A 19,342-nucleotide genomic window follows, 5' to 3' on the forward strand; every position below is an offset into this window, starting at 1 on the left:
CAAATTGGTTTCCTGCATAAATTCCTCAGTGATAGAAGACAATTTTTGGATAGCTCTAGTGTGTATGGCTGTTATAGTGGAATCTCTTACCACAGAGTTAGCTAGCTATTGTGTGGTCCTAAGGAGGAAAATCCCATACCTTCAGTGTGCAAAGTAAGCCACATCATGGTCAACAGAAGTTTCTCTAAACCCCTTGATAATTGAAACATAATACAATGTTTTTGCATGCACATTTCTTGAGATGCTGATGGATTTGCTGTAGGACGTTCCAGGCTTTTCTGAGAAAAGATTGCTGCTTTGATAACTCTTGTGAAATCCTTCTCATAGGAGCTGATGATTATGATAGTGCAACGATCCTGACCAGGACTGGGGCTGAAGACACAAGATTTCAATATTTTCAAACCTTGAATACATAGCAAATAATAGTAATGTTGCTCTGTTTCTGGCATCAGCTGTTAGGGAAAAATATTTGCAGATGTCAGAATATTGATTGCAGAAAATCTTGAAACCCTCAAGACTCTGGGGCCCAGGTCTTGTAATTTTTGCTGTTTATATAATTTCAACACAGCACGTCACTGAGAAATTATTTATCTAAAGGAACTGTGGCCAAATTTGGCAAGCAATGCTGTCTGCCAGTGTCTGCAGATGTATTGTTTCCTCCTACATTCACTAATGCTGTCTATGGTCTTATGAGAGCATCAGCTGACAACAAGCAAAAATATGTCAAATATCTATTGTGAGTTTTCTGAGTAACTTCAGCTCTTAAGCTTCCCTGCTAACAGCATTCAGCAGCTCCTTCCATCAGCCCTACAACAATTAACCTCTGCATTAATTTTATAGCCAAAAAGGAAAAATCATTGCTAGTGGTATTTTTACCAAAACATTAAGAGTAAATAAAATTTGTAAGGAACAAGCTCTGTGTATTCCATAACAAGCTGGAAGAACACATTGGTATTCCTTCTTCCAGACTACTATTAAAAATTTGGAGAAATTTTTTTTCAAGGGGCAGGATAAAGTAAAAAGAAAAGTGTGTTTGAACTAGCAAATACTAAGGAAGTAGTTTTTGGTGCACTCTACAGAAGAAGAAAGCCAGAAGCCAAATGTTAAATGCAATGGGGCTCTTACTGGGGAAGAAAAAAAAAAGGCAAGAAAACACTATGGCTAAGCAGTGATTTCCACAGGATTTTCTGCTTCTTTCTGCTGTGTTTCTAAGAATCTCTAAAAACCATAGGTAAGAGCCAAGTACTAAGATTCCTTTAAAGTTTAAATACATGATTTGAGATATTTATAAACTGAACATGAATCTTGTACCATAAGAGCTGCAATTAAAAAAAGTTCTGCACAGAAGTTACATTGCTTCAACAAATGTTCAGTGCTTATAGGGCTGCAGCTGGGTTAGTGTTAAGTTCTGGACACTCTATGACAAGGTTAGTAACAAAATGGGCAGAAACCAAAAATGGCAGCAAAAAGCTGCCTGGACTTGGAGAGATTAATAGAAACTGATACCTAGAATTCTGAGAACAGAATGCTAGGAGCAAATCTAAATACATCTGTGTATTTAGCATAGGGAAGACTAGCTTATTCTCAGTACAAAGCCAGACTGAGTGAAGAAACTGACATGTTTATTATATTCATTCTAGTTGAAAAAGGTAACAAATACATATTTATAATTATTTTCCTAGCACCTTTCTAGCCATTACATTCCACTAGTGAGCAAAATACAAAGAAAGAAAAAAATCTTTAGAGCTTGCCTCATATATTTGTGATGAAGAGGTATGTTCTGAATGAGGTGATACAAATAAAGTGTTTGCATTTAGCGGGGGACACCTGAACTTTTTCTGCCTCATGAAGGCAGACCACACAAGGCAACAGAAGTAAAAGAAAAAACCCCAACCACCCACTTTTCTCGTGTTTGCTCAGTTTTGCACCACATTTAAAAGACAGCTTGGCTGTTTAGAGAAAATGACTAACTATTCAAATCACTTAATAGAACCAACAGCATTTTAAAGGAAATTAGTACTTTATGGCTTTGTGAATTCCTAGTCTATAATGAAACTATGCAGCTCAAGTGGCAGGCTTATAGCAAGGACAGTTCTCTTGAGACATTACTGAAGCAACGTTCTTACTGCACCACAATTGTAAATGTTTTTTTGGTTGGCTTGGGTGTTTCTGATGTTTGGTTTTTAGAGCACATAGTAAATTATTCTACTAACGTAGCCACAGCGTGTTCACTTCAGAGTTCTCTTGTAGCTTATCCAGAAAACAGAGCATGTCCCAGGTCAGTGGCAGTACATATGTGGTTCATACCCCTGCCTGCTGCTGCGTTCCTGGCTGGCCAGTTCAAGGGGTAGTAAATATTTAAATTGGCAGACTGCACACAGTGGGTGGAAATTGGATAGTCCCTTTGATCATATGCTTACAAAGGCCAGCATATAGAGTTTTGTTACCCTGGTAACAAAAAAATTCTGGTACTGCTGAGCTGAGCGTCCAGTAAATTGGATGTTTTGCATCAGCATAATCTAGATAACCAAGGGTTTTTTAAATATGCCTATTGTATGCTTAATTCTGCCTCTCCCATGACTCAATCCTTTCTACTTTCATCTCCACTGACTGCTAGAGTGTTATCCCTATACAATGGTTTATTGTATCATGTTAAAAACTAACTACTATGTGCATTCCAGAGTATCCCCAGAGTATTGTTTATTCCCTTTATGGGGAAAAAACCTCACATCTTCCTGTGGGGATATGGCAGGGAAGAGAGTGGTTTTGTTACATGTTATTTGGTTTCTTGCATAAAGTTCTTCCATAGTTTTCAGAAGAGTCAGATTTTAATCTAAGACCTAATTAAGCTTTTGTTTCAAAAATTCTAGTGGTAAGAATGTTTTGCCTAAGGTATTAATTTGATCCCTGAATTTTATGTGGCATAAACAAACCAATTGTAACAAAGTGCATAATTAATTTTACGTCTTGATGTGATGAGATAGGGATGTAGCCTAACACCTGACATTTTAAAAGAAAATCAGGATCTTATGAGGAAAGCTTAAGTGATTGATACAATGAATGCCACAGGTCATGTGTAGCAACAGGCAGCTCATTGATAAAACTTCCCTTGTACTTGCCATTCCTGTTTTTTCTCACCACCGGCCCCAAAAAATCCTACCAGAGGATCAGATGCACTCTGTGTTGCTATAAGGCATTTGTCTTTAATTATTCCTTTGTTACTTTAAGTATTACTGTTATGTGAAAATTACCAATTATTTCTAAGTGTCCTGGGAGTCCTCGAGTCCTGCTCCTGTTCTTCTGTTTGCTTGTTCCAAAGAGCTGTTTCCTTATCAGAGCCCCCCAGTTGGACTTGGTGGTGTAGCTATGAAATTCTAGAGTTCTCTGTAGCATTTCAGTTTTCTTGTCTGTAGTCTTGTCTTGTCAGATCTGGAAATGCCAATTTCAAAGATAACTGCTGAAATTTCTACTACATGAGTATGTACCTATCAGGAGGAAACCACTGAGATGAGGCAGTAGTGTGGATCTCAAAGGACATAAAATTCTACACCCAGATTTTTTTCTTGTTCTAGAAACAACTCCACAACTTTTTCTTTCACAAAATTGATATTCAGCTATAAAATGTTTTCAAACTTGCTTTCAAAATTCCCAGAAGCTACTCCACCTTGTGATGGCCAGCCCACTCCCTTGGGCTGTTAGCTACTCATGGGGCTTCTTCCACATCCCAGAAATGAGGGGATTGCAATGGCTCACTTACTGCAGCAGAGGAGACACACAGCATCACAGAATATCCTGAGCTGCAAGGGACCTATCAGGATCATCAGTTCCAACTCCTGACCCTCCCAAGAGTCGCACCATATGCCTGAGAGCATTGTCCAAATGCTTTTTGAACTCAGACATATTGAGGATCTTTTTGTTCTTTTAGCACTTTTAGTGGATTAAACTGTGGTAGTTTACTATGGACAATTCATTGGGACACAGTATTGTCCTGCACACAGCCTACAGCCAAGCAGTTATTCCCTGCTGGAATCCTTCACAATCTGGCATATGTTTTCCATTGCAGATCTGCTTGCAACTAGTTCTGTAACTCTGTAACTTGAGTCACGTTCATAGCAGTTGCTTAATGAAAAAACAGTGTGCAGTTTGAATTTATAGGTATTTACCCCAGCTGTCTTTGTAAAACTCACAGTATTCTGAAATACTCACAGGCAGCCCATGCTGGGAAGGGAGAAAGGTCTGTGTTAATTACCTCCTGTTAGCTCAGCTTTTTGTTTGCTAAAAATCAATGCTTTTATTAATTTGCTGCATTATGACTTACATGTGGTAAGTCCTCTATCATGACAGCAAAAAGAGGACTTTTTAAAGTAAAATATGTGGTAAATTACTTTGGACAAGGATACAAATATACTGGACCAACAGTGCTCCAGAACTGCATTCCCTTGCCTTATTTCAGGGCTTAAAATGGAGACTTAATGTTGGGCTTCTCCTTGACGTATTTTCCATGGAGATTCATCACTTACAGGTTTCGTAGAGCACACGGAACAGATTAATCTAGGCCTACTGTTTCCAGCCATTTTGGAACCCAGTGAATATGATAAGACATTATTGAACTACCTTAGCTGATGGCTGCTGAACTACTGAGCTCCTGCTGTCACACCCCCTTTAGGAATACATACCTGGAGATCAGAGCATAATCTGGACATGCATCACTCTGCCCATGGCCTCCCAGTAAAATTTGAGGTAAAATATTAAAATTACAAGCCAAATTGTTTTTCTTGTGGTGACAGACCATAATCACAATTTGTGAGACAGTATTGTTTTGTTCTATGAAGTACTAATTATTCAAAAGAACCGTATCATCCTGTTTAAAATGCACTGGTTTTAACCCTGCAACATTTGTATATCAGGGGCATGAAATGCTGAGACAAGCCACACATTTAAATTGTAACTACAAGATCTATGTCAGCTTCAAGTGCCTTAGTACATACTAAGAATTGCCATGCAAACCTGAAAATTAGATTTACTACAGAATTTTCAAATATTAACATCACTCAACCCCTATCACTAGAATCAGCCTGAGTGAAATGCTAATTTGAAATGTTCAAAGAAGTCGCAACATATCCAGGGGAGAAATACATTGCTGCGATTCAGCCAAGTGCATGTAGTCTGGATTAATCCCAGCAGGTCTATTTCCTATCTTCAGTGCAAAAAGCTCCTTGTGAATTTACTGGAAGTTATGAGACAGGCTTCTGTAAAAACTAGGATGACATTCAATAAGAGATCAAAAGCAAAATTCAGGTAGCACAAGAAATACACCTGCCTCTGCTAGTTTCAGTGTTTGTGGCAGGGGAAACCAATGGTCCCAATGGCCGTGCAGCTGGCACAGTAAAAAAATAACACATATGACTGAGCAAGGGAGCTGTGTGTGCAGGAGGAACTCTGCCCACAGCAGGCTCCCAGGGTGGTGGTTACAAGTGGGACAGCTCTCCCAGGGCACCTTTCAGCCCAGCAGAAAACATCAGCCTTCAACAGCAATGCTGGTCCAAACAATGAGCTCCCCAGCCCGGGGGAACAGGGCAGTGCTGTGCACGGGTGTTCCTTCATGGGTTTGGGCAGGAGCTGCAGGTCTGGAGGCAGCAGCAGAGAAGTGCCCTGTCCTCATTCCCTACTCCCTGCTCGGCAGGAGCCCTCAGCTGCCTCCCTGACACCATTGGGCCCTGCACACAGCACAACCCTCCCTTTCTCTTCCCACTAATCTTTTCCAGTTTATAAAACTGACAAACAGAGGGTAATTGATGGTTTATAGAGATATGCAGCTTATTTATCAGGAGGAATGAAGTTGAATACAGCAACATAAGATTTTTTGCTTATCAAAACAGACAAAGAACTGAAAGATAGATGCTACCAAATACCACAATAAATTCCAATTCCCATCAAAATAACTGTAATGAGCCATTAACATCCTCCCACTTGGAAGGAGGCAGATCATCCTGTTGGTCTGTTGACAGAAACATGGCATTTGTTGTCCAGCTTTATTTCCCTCAGTTCACAATTAAGTCTTTCTAGAAGTAAAAGGTGTTTTCCTCCCACTCTCTTTCTTTGACTTCTACATTCTTCTTCCCAAAAAAGAGTTTGTCAGGTTTATAATGTGTAATTAAGTGTATCAGACCTAAGCACAGCAAGGATCTTTAAGAACTTTACTAAACTCACTGCTGACCAAAGAGTCAGAAGAGGCCTCCAAGCTGAGTTCCTTTATTTGGGTGGATCAGAGCAACATTTTCCTCTGTCTGAGGGAACAGAGTGCAGCTGAAAGGCTGACAGACTAGTGCTATTTTTCTGGTAGCTTTTCAGATAGAACATCAATGTCATGGCAAGAACAATTTTCCCCAAGCATTTTCAGCCGTGGTTGTTCTTGTAAGGTTCTCTTGGCCCGTATTATCATTAGAACTAGGACAACTGAAATTTTAATTCAGAACTTTATTATAAATTATTATATATAGAATATATGTATACAAACCATTGTAGCTAATAATTACTACAAATACAGAAAGTTTTGAGAGGCAAAAAGCAGATGAAAACACATGAGAAAGAAACCTAGAGGAAGAGCAGCAATAAAATGAAATGGGAATGGAATTCAATCCAAAAGGAAGAGCAATTTGTTTTCATATCTTGGGGGAGTAAAGGAACAAGCCCACAGCAAGTGTTTACAGCCAGAGTGCCTCAGATAATTGCACAAATACTGGTCAGCCCACGCACTGAGGTATTGCTGTATACACCAGCCCAGCCAAAAGGGAAATCTCAACAGTTTACATTTTTAGGCTATTTGTACACTGAGGCAGGTGTGCACCCAGCACCTCTGCATCCCTTGATGGGATATTTACATGAACAAGCCACAGCTCTCTTTTAGGCTGGCTCCCTTCTCTGCAAAGCTCACATATGGAGAGAGAGAGAGAGAAAAGGAAGGGAGAAACCTGGGGACTTGTATGCCTTCGTCTTGCCCCACCATGTGAAGGCTGAAGCCAGGGAAAAAACTCCATCCTGCTGGCAATGTGCTTCCTAAGTGTAAACTTGTGAAGTACAGCTTTTGGAACAGAGATTAAAAGCAAACCCACCCCCCTCCCCTTAGCAGCTCATGTCAAAGAAGCTTAAGCACAAGCCTAAAGTTAGCCAGATGTTTAGGTTTCTGCTGGTGGGGCCTGTGCTGACTCTGCAGGATTGCTGGTTTACAGGACTGACTCACAGCAACCCCAGGCCCTTAATTCTGCTGTACCTCTGCTCTGCTGATATGTGCTCCTTGGTATGCACACTCTGCAAGCACTGACCCAGATGCCAGATTTCTGTAATATACACAAAGCCATAAAAGTACTTCTCAAACTCTAACTATCTAGTTGATTCAAATAAAGCACATAAATTTCTTGAAAATTATATAAAAATATATTTGTGTGATACACAAGTACAAAATGTTTTCATAACATTATCATTCACCCAAATATCCTAAAATGCCACAATAAAGCAATAGTGGCCAAAGACAAAAAATACAAGAGAAAGGGAAAATTACAGATTTTGTTACAAGACATTCTTTTCAACCAATGACATTTAAAGTTGTCTTATCCACAATGTCTATAAATAAGTGTGTTACTTGAGTTTAATCTCTAAATTATTCTTCAAAACTCTTTGCCCTTTTCTAGCCTAAAATGTCAGGCTCTTCCAAATGGACTGCTGTTATCTGCTTTAGAGATAGACTCCACTGTGGGGGGAAGCTCTAGTTGCCAAGCACTTGGCAAGACAGATTTGCAATTAGGTACTTCCCTCTACCCTAGGGAACCTGGGCTATAAAAAGAGAGCAGGAGACAGACCCGGATTTAAGGAAAAGATCTGCACCCACTCCAAATGCTGCGTGCCAAGTTTCAGGATAGTCTGACTTGCAATAAAGCTTTAAAGATAGGTTTCCAGCAGCCATCTCGACAGCCTGCTGAAGGCACCCGCACATGCTGGGATTTCATACAGAAACACTCCATAGTGAGGTCCGAGTAACACAACTTTTTCCAGAATTAGGACATTTACAGAGAGCATGCCCATGCATTGCTATGAAATTCAGTCTATTAATTACAGTTGCCAAGCAACACATATAGGAGACAAGGGTGGTTGTGAAACAGGTTGCAAGATGTGCTGGTTAAAAGTCCACGCCAGAGGTATATAAGCAGTCTGTGAATACATGAGTGTATTGCTGCAAAAGATTATTGACTACAAAGACAAACTGGCACATGGATCCTTCACTGGTGCTCCAGACACACAGCTGTCTTTTCAAAAAAATTGCTGCAGATGCACATATCATTTGGGAGGAAGAGATAAGAGAGTCACAAGATGCTTAAGTCTTGTCACAATTAAAAAAAAAAAAAAAAAAAAAAAAAAAAAAAAAACCAAACAACTTTCTAGTCCTTTCTAGTTTCTGAAGCATACAATGAAGAAGCCAGTTAAATATTCCATTCAGGAGGAATCTATGAGAGAAAGCCTAAGGCATTCTTAGGGTTAAATGTGTTTACTCCCTTCACAGGTGAAATTTACAGCGATAAAGTGCACATCCTCCCTTTTCTATATGGTTAAGTTTGCTGAAACATACCAGTTCCCCAAAAACTTCAGCTGCACAGAAAAAGATCATCTACCATGGGGACGAATGCACACATGCAAGTGCAAGCCATCTAGACCATAGGAATATGAATTAATGCAATACAGAGCACTTAGGCTTACTAGGAAATATTTTAATTTATAGTTTTTAAAAGATATAAACCAAAAATAATTATAAAAGTAGAAAAGATAAATTTTATATTTTTATGAAATTCCTTCTATTCAATGCTCTACACATGATTCTAAAACCAGATCTAAAAATGATCAACAGCCTATGCACGTGTTGGCTGTACAATCCCAGTCAGGCCAGTACAAAGGACCAAGGCTCTGCTTGGATTTTCAAACAAATTCCATTGCCTCTGTACAAAGAGAAGACACAGTGAAGCACAAGGAAAGAAACAGGATACCTGTAGCTGAAAGGAATAAAATTCTTTCTACAGTTTCTGGATTTGTAGTAGCAGAGAATCTGCATAATATCTTTTCCAAATCTGATTTTTCCATTAGCTTTCATAATAATAAACAATGGTAGAGGTAAGATAGTTCTTCTCATCCCCAGAGAGCTATCCTTTTAAAGCGATTGCTCAGATGGGGCACTGCTTGAGGCACCAGAATTCTGCAGTATTAGGTTAACAATCCTTTCAGAGGAACCAGAGAATTTACCCCCAAAAGATGGCAGTACCTTATGACCCTCTAAATTTTACATATATGTAATTTAGTCTGGTTTTGTCATTACAAAATTGTAATATGAGAAAAGTTTACAAAGTTTCTTGCTTAGGCTGTTGATGATGATAGAAGTACATGATTTCAAAACAAAACCAAGTTTAGTTCATGGTTAAAGAATGTACTGACAATGACCATCTCTGAGTAGACTGAGGAACCATGGGGAACCACAGCAATGAGAGGCTCATTATTCTCTGAAGTACACAGGAACTGTTTATTTCTTCATGTGCTCAGACATAATCTGGATTTTCATTTACTTTATACTGGAGCACATTGAATGATAGTGGTAGCATCCTGGTAAATTAATTATTACCAATTCCCCTCCATCTTTTCTCTGTTTTGATTCTAATTCTACAAGACAGGCACAATATTTCCACTCCTCCCTCTTAATTCTAGTTACTATTTTGAAAGGACCAAAAATCACCTGAAAATATTTGCTGATATTTAGAAAGATTTTACTATATATTTCTTTTAAAACATAGGTTTGCTTTTACATAGCATTTCCATTTCCAATAATTTCCAAACAGGTGAAGCTCAGACACTGCTGTGCTGCTGAAGCTGCAGGTCCTGATTTAGGTTGGGTTGGGTTGGCCTGTCTATGATCCATGAGGACAACCTTGGCAGGTAAATATGGACTTTCCAAGGCTCAGGTAGGCTCTGCCAGGGAAGGTCTTGTCTCCTGGGGGAGAGACATTTTGGTCCAGACAGGTCAAGGGAAGGAGGGAAGGGAACACTCACTGGTGTTGTGACCCTCCATGCAGCAGAGCTGCCTAGCCTGTTCTACTTGCCTTTTTCTTTGAGGTTGCTCATGCTAGATAAAGAGGACAGAAACTATCATTTTGCATTCTGGCAGAGTAGATCAAAATTGTCCCAACCCTACCTATCAGAGATCAAGAATCCCCCAACTTTGACACCTGCTACAGAGCAAAACTGAAAGTTTCCTCCTTGTATCATCTCTTCTCTTCTTAGGGGAAACTGAAACAGTATTTTGCATAAGAGTTCTGTTTGTTCAAGTCTATCATACCTGCATTATAACTATTGAACTCTGAAGGTCTCCAAATATCACCGCATGAAATAATTCTCAACAAACATCAGCAAGGTTCAGACTTGCAGCGAGAACCCCAAAGCCTGGCATCACACTGTAGATAGAACAGTTGCCCCTGCTCTGGTACCCACAGCAACAGGAAATTTGTTAAACAAAAGATTGAGCTCATCCCAAGAAGCAATCAATGCCCTCAGTACACATGAAAAAGTGATCTGAAAAGAGAGGTCAGGAAACATGTTGTCAATCATCTCAATCTGAGTACATGACAGACACCTTGAGAAGTTTTGTTACCCTTTGAGAAGCGTAAATGGCACAGGATGCAGTTGATTTTCATCAGCTTCTGTAGCAGTTTGATGATGTCCAGGGGAGTTCAGCCCCACACTGCTGTGGGGTTGGTATGCCTGGCCCTTTGAGCCCCACACTGCTGTGGTTGGTGTGTCCTGCCCTGGGACGCTGTCCGGTGCCTCTGGCCCAGCAGTGGCTGCCATCCAGCAGCAGGGAAGAGCCATTGAGGGCCAGCAAAGAGCAGTGTGAGCAGGGCTGCTCAGGGAAGGGCTGCGAGCCAGAGGTTGAGGTGGCCCAGCACAGACAGCGCCCCCATACACAAACCACAGTCCTGCCACATGTGGCCAGGGCAGGTGGAGCTGGGTGCTGCACATCAGCAGTCCCTGAAGGGGATGTAAATTAGGTCCAGGGTCTATGCAGAGAGCCCAGTCAGTAGCAAAAGGAGGGGGAGCTGGAAGCAAGGCCACAATGCAGAGGTGCATCCAGGGCCAGGACTGGAGACAAACACACTGACAAAGCTGGAGCTGCAACTGGAATGCACAGCCCCAGGGCCAGTTGCTGCACTCCCAACACAGTGGTTCAAACTTTAACTGCTCATCTTGCAGAACGCTGTTACTATTGTAATCCTATTGCCTTTATCATCACATTTCCAAAAAGAAAGACAGCTCTCTTAATACTTTTGTCTCTCTCTTAAGAGAACAGTTTTTAAACCAGCTGTTAGGGTAATTTAAGCTCATGCTGTCAAATAAATTGACCATGCAATTTTTGAGGTTTACTTCATTTATACCTTTTAAAACCAGCCTCAGGGACTTTAGAGTTGCTGCTCAAGTAAGTATTTCATTGCTTTAACTTAGTATTGAAAACATATTACTGTCATCTCTCAATCTCCACTTGGGCCTTTCATATGAACCGCTTCCTGCCACATCACACTCATTCATTTCTGGTTCTCTATATAAAAAGCCACAGTCCCAGTGTGTGCCTATTACGTAACCCCCTGCTAACAGACTCAGGGATCTGGGATACTGAGCAGCCGCAGATGAGTGAGGAGACTTGGCAAGCTCGGAATTTACTTCCTGTGAAACTGGAATGCAGAGCAGCTTGCTGGGCTTTGGAGTTTGTACAGTAATTATTCCACTATGGAGTTAGTGTATGAAAGGAAAATAAGGCAGAGGTTGAAGAAAGCCTCCTGCCAAGCCAGCAGAGTGGGGCTCAGCTGAAATCAAGTGTTTTAAAGTAGATCAGGAAACCATACTGCACCTATAAGTGGTCACTGTTGTCAGATCTCCTGTGCATCACAGGGCAGAACATATAAGAGCAGGATTCCATCTGAACGTGACTCAGAAAAGTCAGCCTGCCCTGGTCCTTCTCTTCTAACTCCTATCCCAGCTTCTCTATGCTCCAATATTTCCAAACTGCTTGATTTCTAATCAGGTGTCTGCTATGAGCAATGAAAAGGGAGCTGGGTTTACTTCTGAGATCTACAAAGGGCTGCCTTGTTCTCAAGCTCTGGCACCAAGGACCCCAAATGTTTCCAAACATCTGGAGATGTTGCTTCAGGACAGGCAGGCCAGCCCTAGAGTCCTGGGTCAGGACAGGCCCACTGACCCTGGCAAGATACCTGCTTTATCTGAAGACTCAAGGGGACTGTGGAAATGGAGTGCACTAAGCAACAAGAGACTCCAAAGAGAATCCCACATACTAAATTCAGAAAATATTTTCAAATCCCCTGCTCCTGAAAGAATCATGAACAGCCACATTTGTCAGTGGAAATGTAGAAACACGTGTCCACTCCTCCACTCCAAGACATATAGCTCACTTTTAGCATGAAAGCTTGAGTATAACAGTGATTAGAATTTTCACACTGCATGCTTAAAGCAGTGTTATCTCCACCCTTGGGAACTCTGGAAGGGAGAGATGGGTAGTTGGACGGTTTTGAAAAAATGTTACAAAAAAAGTTGCAAATTCTTTTAAGTTTAGCTAGTACAGAAGGCAGAATAGAAGTGTCCAACCCATACAAAATTCCTGTAAAGGGGGTTCCTATGGTATTGGTGGCAGAATCCATATGCCCGCTATTCCTGGAAGACCAGACCTTCCCAAATCCTGCTTCTTCTTAAATTTAATCTCATTTCATACCAAGCAAGTGCTGCAGTTACCACCAGTGTCACTTGTCACAAACTGTATGTAGTAGGCACGCATTAGTGACCCCCTCATTTCTGTATCTCCAAGCAGAGATGACTTTCCTCAAGCTAGAACACAGAGCAGCTCTTCATAATTGAAGTAGGATCAAGGTATGATAATTTCTTTCCAGTCTGAAGGTTTCACTACCCTGTCCCACCCATCAGGTTACTGGTAAATGTCATCTCTTTTCAGTGCTGATGAGTCCGTGATGAACAGAGTTCAGCATGGAGTCCCTGATGAACAATTAACATTCTTATGGTTTTTTTCTCACGGATTGACCCATTTGCTGTAAGAAAACACAACACACTGACCCCTGTAGTTCACATCTGCTTCTCTGCTGCTTCCACCTTGGACTCCGACTGACAGATATCCTCCCATGCTGAAGAGGAGCTGAGGTGGAAAAGGACAAACAAGCTCCTCCACACACCACTCCCCACATGCTTGACTAATTTAAAAAAGCCCTTAGAAATACCTAGATCTGTTAGTTTTGCTAAAGTTAGAAATTAAATCCTGTCTGTTTTTTGACAGATATGGGGGGGTTGTGTTTTTAAGAGTTACTTTTGTAAGTGACACTAGTAACTTCAATTATAATCTCTAGAATGCAAGGGTTTCTTAATTTTTTCTTACTGAATTAGGAGTAGAAGTATGTCATCAGTTAAGGACAAGATCCAGATACAGATACGTTCCCCTAAAGATAATGAAATTGCTCACAATGCGACAATTTTGAAGCACAGCAGATTTTTAGAAACATTTCTTTTGGCTTAAAATATTTAGAATAAGATTCCTAGTTTTCCAACAACACAGCTGTTATATGTCTGGCTTTTAACCCAAATCTGTTTGTATCATACTAAGATTCCCAGTGAATAGCTGCAAAACCTCAGGGCTGATTTTCTTTAGGATTGAAAATTTATCCTGTAATCAATGTATGTTTGTAATAGACTACTTCAGTTAAATTTCCTTTGAGGATGCATTCTGTTGAATAGATATTTGATAAGATTAGGGGTAGCTGAAGTCCCCAGCCCAAAACCTGGAAGTGAGAAGTGTTGGCCAGTGTCTCAGTAGGAAGTTTTCATTTTTGGAGGAAAAAAATCCTGATTTATCAAAAGGTCCTCATAGGGAAGAGTTTAATTTACCTGAGTATAATTGATTTTTATATTCATCAGGATTCAAAAAATTTAAATTCTAAATGAAAATATTTATATCTACTGTTTCACAAAGAAAACTCAAAGAGGGAGACTTTTAGTTCTCTTGATCTTTTTTGCACTTCTAACACTGGAAACAATTAGATTTTCTAAGTTTAACAAGTCTGTTTATTCCTTTGAGCTACCAATGAACAGGAGTAAAAAACCTCAAACTCCCTCAGTATCCTGCTTCCATCTGAATGCAGGCTAAATCAGATTTATTCAACCTCCTGACTGGGTGGAGGCAGTGGGAAATGCTTGGCCATACTGATTGCTCCTGACAACAGCTGCCCTGAAGGAAAGTGATGTTATACTACAGAGAGAATTGTGGGTGTTTCTGTGTAGGGAAAACCCACAAAAATCTAATATTTGTTCAGTACTTGCTGTTTATAAATCTAAGTGAAATAATAATGAAACCAGTAACAATTCATTAAAGGAGATACCAGCATATATCAGGAATCCCATTTTGCCCACCTCTACATGTCAGCAGCTGCCATGGGAGGAGCTGTGTCTGTCTCCCCATTCCTCTCAGGGTGATTAAGCTACTTTAACCCTTCTCGGGCTCATATGTACCACAAGCACATTCAACCAAGAAACTCCATCTCTCCAAAAGTGTTGTGCACAATCAGAAGATTTCACAGATGCAAAAAGCCAGGACCACTGTCCAAACTCTGCATCTCTCATCACCAAGCTCAGGCCAGTGTGTCAGGGTACAGCCTCCCATGTGCAGGCCACCTCCCCTTCGATGACAAAGATGACTCATAAACAAAGATTGTCTGAATATAAACCTTTCTTTGAGCAAGACATTCAGAGTAGAGACATGTCAGAGCACACAGTGACCCAGCCATCACAGAACAGTGTTGCCTGAGAGTACATTTTCTATCAGAAGTAGAAAGCAACAACAGAGTCTTTCAGCCGCCAGGTCCTGGCTTTGTGGGGCAAGAACTCCAACACTGACTCACTTGTGCCTTCTGCTGTTGTTGCTATTCATTTATTTCTATAGCTGTGCACAGTTCCATAATTCCAAAGTTCCCCTTTGCAATTCCTGTATGACATATAAGGCAAAGTCTCCTGGCAAGCTGGTGTGACTAATCTCTTAATTTCTTTGCTCTGAGACTCTTCCAGAATAGATTTGACTGAGCTGTCTATAGACCCCAACAACAGTTTAGTTTCAAGTTAAAGCTTAAATAGGTAGGAATTGAAGGGTAATCCCTATGTCCTACAGAGAAATGCCATAGACCCTTATGGCCAGAGTACAGCACACGGTGTTTAGTGATTCCTCAAATCACTCAAAGGATCACTTGGAAAAAGGAAATGCATGGTGTGATCAACTGTAGGTTTCACTACGTTTACTTTCTAGATTTTTCTGGAAATTTTTATTTTACTGGTTGTACAACTGCAGCTGTGTTGATGCTGAAGTCTGAAGTTCAGATCAGAAATAGCTGACTAAGAGTTTGATTTTTTTTTTTATAAAATAACAACACTACCAAGGCAGTTTAAAACCAGCTCACTTTCCCATCCATCCTCACCTTGAAAAGATAGCAAACCATTTTTGCCTATATTATTAAGCAAGGAATTCCACATAAAAGTGAACATGCAAGAAGCATCTCCCTCATTGTAGGGCACCAGAATGACTAGATTTGCTCAACTTTTAACTTTTCCTATTTGTTTCAGGCTTTCCCATCTCTGTACTTTCCCAGTATCAATGATATCTATCTATTAAAAAAAAAAAATAAAAAAAAGGTCTGTCTCAATTCCAAAGACATAACACTAGTTTTAGCATGCTGCTTTTGTGTGTTTCTGGAATCTTTTCTCAAAACATATTGTGTCCCCACCAAGTATTTTCATTTGTGTCCAGAGGAACACTGGGTGCAGAACACTAAGACTGGAATTGATGCTGTGCAAACAATTTGTTTATTGGGAATATTCTAGAATTGCCTCATCAAATAGTATTCACTGGAGCAAAGGTTAAAGTAATCTGGTTGATGCTATTCTTCCCACTATTCCATTCAAGTCAGCAGATGAACATTTTCTCTTGAGGATTCCTTGGCTGTGCAGAAATTCTGACACTACTGTCTGGCACTTTGAGTGTTACAATCAAATGAGTCCCAGCTGTTTATTCCTCCATCCAGCATGTTCTTTCACTCAACACACTCTTCAGTTAAACAACTGATACATTTCTCCTTGCATCTAACCCAGTAGGCCTTGGGTTTTGGTCTGATCTCCTGCAGTAAGGAGGTTTTAGTGATTGTACTCATTGTAAATGTAGTTCTTATTTATCCACAATACCACTTTTGACTTTTTCTACCAAAACTGCTAAAGAATAGAAAATTCTAAGATTTGGTAATATATGGCCCAGAAGACAGACCCAAATTTCTTGCCCACAAGGGGACTACCTCTACTAGCATGTATAAATAAAATAGCAAGAAATCTCCTGCAAGCATATTAGGAAACCTGGGAGCAGAAAGCCTGAGACATGGCATCAACAGCCAGCTGGATTTCCACAAACTCACCCTCAACTCTTTGAGTGTACTTACAGATACAAGGCATGTACAGGCTTTAAAATCTCCTGAAGTGGAGCCACCTTTTATATTGTACTGGCAAACTCCTAACCCCTCGAAACACATTAACAGCACTGCAAAATCTTGCTGTTCACTTTCTTTTCTGTTGTCTATTTTCAGGTTTGTTGTTTTTTCCTGTAATTTTTCAAGTATTACAAGTTTGGTACTATTGCTTGTCTCTCTCTTGCTGAAAAAGACATCTCACTTTGCCATTATATTTCATGAGCACTGAAATTGTTTTTCATATAAACAATTAAAGACTGTGATTTAACTGTGAGTGATTATTTTGCAGATGTTTCACAGGAAAGGTAAATCACAATCTGCTTATCTGCTTGCATCAGCAGTATTTTCTTTTCTAAGGAAAAAACTACTAACACTTTGAATTTTCTCTCACTGAACAGTTTAAAATGTAGGATGCATTTCATTCACGGAATTATCTATTCCCATTTTTTTACACTGTTTGTTTAAACTGTACTGCTTTCTGCTGTATTACTCCATAAATGGCATGGTTTACAATAGAAAATACTGAAACTGCCTTTATCTTTTATTTTCCGATCCCTTGCATTACTTTGTTCTATTTCTAGTTAACACAAGCCTATTGTAGCCAGCAACACTGACTGTTGCTATGGTTTTGCACTCCTTATGTTTTGTTTCCATTTTCTACTGGTCCTTTTTCAGTTATTTGACATGTTTTTTAGTTGCTTCATCTATGATTAATCTCTTTATTGACTCACTTGCTTAGGTATCGTTTGGACTCAAATATATCTGATCACATAGCTGGAATATGTCCAGACTTTTGAAACAATATTATAGAGTATTATGCTTAGAGTTAGATGGCAGTCTAGCTCTTAGCTAGCTTCATTTTCCTCTTGGGTGGCTGCAGGGACTGAAGCATACTCCACATTTTTATGGTTGTATGGATGGAACTGATCTTCAACTGAAAATAATTTTATATCTTATTACTCCTTATGATGTGCAGACAGATAGGAGGTCAGGGTGGAGCCTCTGTCAAATAAAGTGAGCAGCCCTCATCCTTTTTCATGGTTCTAGCTTCTGGTGGCTGGCAGCTGGGACTCTGGTTGGTTTTCTGACCTTGCCTGGAAAACACCAGGTTCAATCTTTTCTCAGAATCAGTAATTTCCAAAAGTTCCAGCTTTTACTGTGGAGAAATCACTTCAGAGCAGGCCATTTTCACATCCAAAAAGTAGTGGATGCTTCTATACTTGTGACTGTGTCTCAGTACAATATGCACCTAGCTCTGATAGATGCCTTGAGCGAGGTTGGACAAAAAGAGGAAAACTAGAAAGTAGAAGGTGTCAGCAAAACTTACAGCCACTTCCACCAAAGCCAAAGATAGGACCCATATAAACACCATCACAACTACAGATTACACAATCAGAATACTAAGAATAGCAGCAAAAATTATATATCAACATAACACTACTTTCAAATCTGCAGCCAGAGTTCAGCCTTCAATACTTCAGGCCAAATTGCTTTTCATACACAGACTGACTGACAATATTGCTGAATCTTTTTTATCTCTCTCTAACACAACTCTACCTTTTTCATGTGACATTTGCTATCCCAAGGGTCTCTCATTGGGCTGAGTTGGACCATGCTTGCCATAACTTGATATATAGTAGACATAGGATAACCAAGAAAATGATTCAGGTTAACCCCATGAGCAGTCATTGCCTGATTTTTTCCACCAGGGATACTTTCTGATTTATCCATTCACACGAGGGTTTTTAACACTTCCTCATCCTCATCCCATTTGTAATTACACTGGATGTGTGGTATTAACACCTATGGCACGAAAACTGAATCAAAGAATTCTCCTGATTCCATATATTAAGAAGTGCCCAGTATGTAATCACACTTTACTTCTCACTTCTTAAAATTCTTACATTTCCTTATACAGGACGTCCGTACTATTAGAGAGTAATTAGTATCTTCTAACTCTTTCCTGTGGGGTTCTTCTTAAGGAATGTTGTGAATTGTACATAACCGGACGGAGCAAGATATGAATACAGCCATTCCAAACTCCACAAGTTCAGGGAGATTAAAAATGTGCACATTTACTTCCAATATTCATGTGGCATTATCTTATGTATATTCTCTAATATTGCATTTTAAAACTATCTGTCTTAACTGTTCTGAACATATCCTGTTCTGCAAATGCAAGCATGCAAAAAGAATATGTTTGGGCAAAAGACTGTAAGCTTTCTCTTCCAGAACATTCCCCCTCCTCCATGTATATCTAAGTATTTCCTTATCAGGGGTTCAGAATTTGCCAATTGCAAAATGGCAACAAATATCTAATCAAAACCCACAAATGGCAACACTCTTTCTAAATCAAATATTAATTTAGTGGTAAAGTTCATGTGAGGAGTGTTTACAATCTCATAATTTACAAAGTAGTATATTTTTTATCAGATTTTCATAGGGAAAATCTACTTTGCCAGGAAAAAGAAAATACTCTTCACTAGTGAAAAATCACAATGGAAATCTTGCTATTAAAACCTCCCTCATAAACACTATCAAAGAATCCTACCAAATAAGGCTTGTAAGGATCTTTTATTTAAATAACTAACAAACTATTTATACTTTTACAAGAGTCTGTCCTATTTTAGTAAATATTTGGCAAAGTTATTTGATTAAGAGAGCAACCTGACCCTCATTTAACATGATTATTTGCCATAACTTATTCTTCCATCATTTTGGTTTAACTACACAAATAATTTTTT

Source organism: Zosterops lateralis, assembly GCF_965231275.1.
Source record: "Zosterops lateralis genome assembly, chromosome: 9".
In the NCBI taxonomy this organism is placed as follows: domain Eukaryota; kingdom Metazoa; phylum Chordata; class Aves; order Passeriformes; family Zosteropidae; genus Zosterops; species Zosterops lateralis.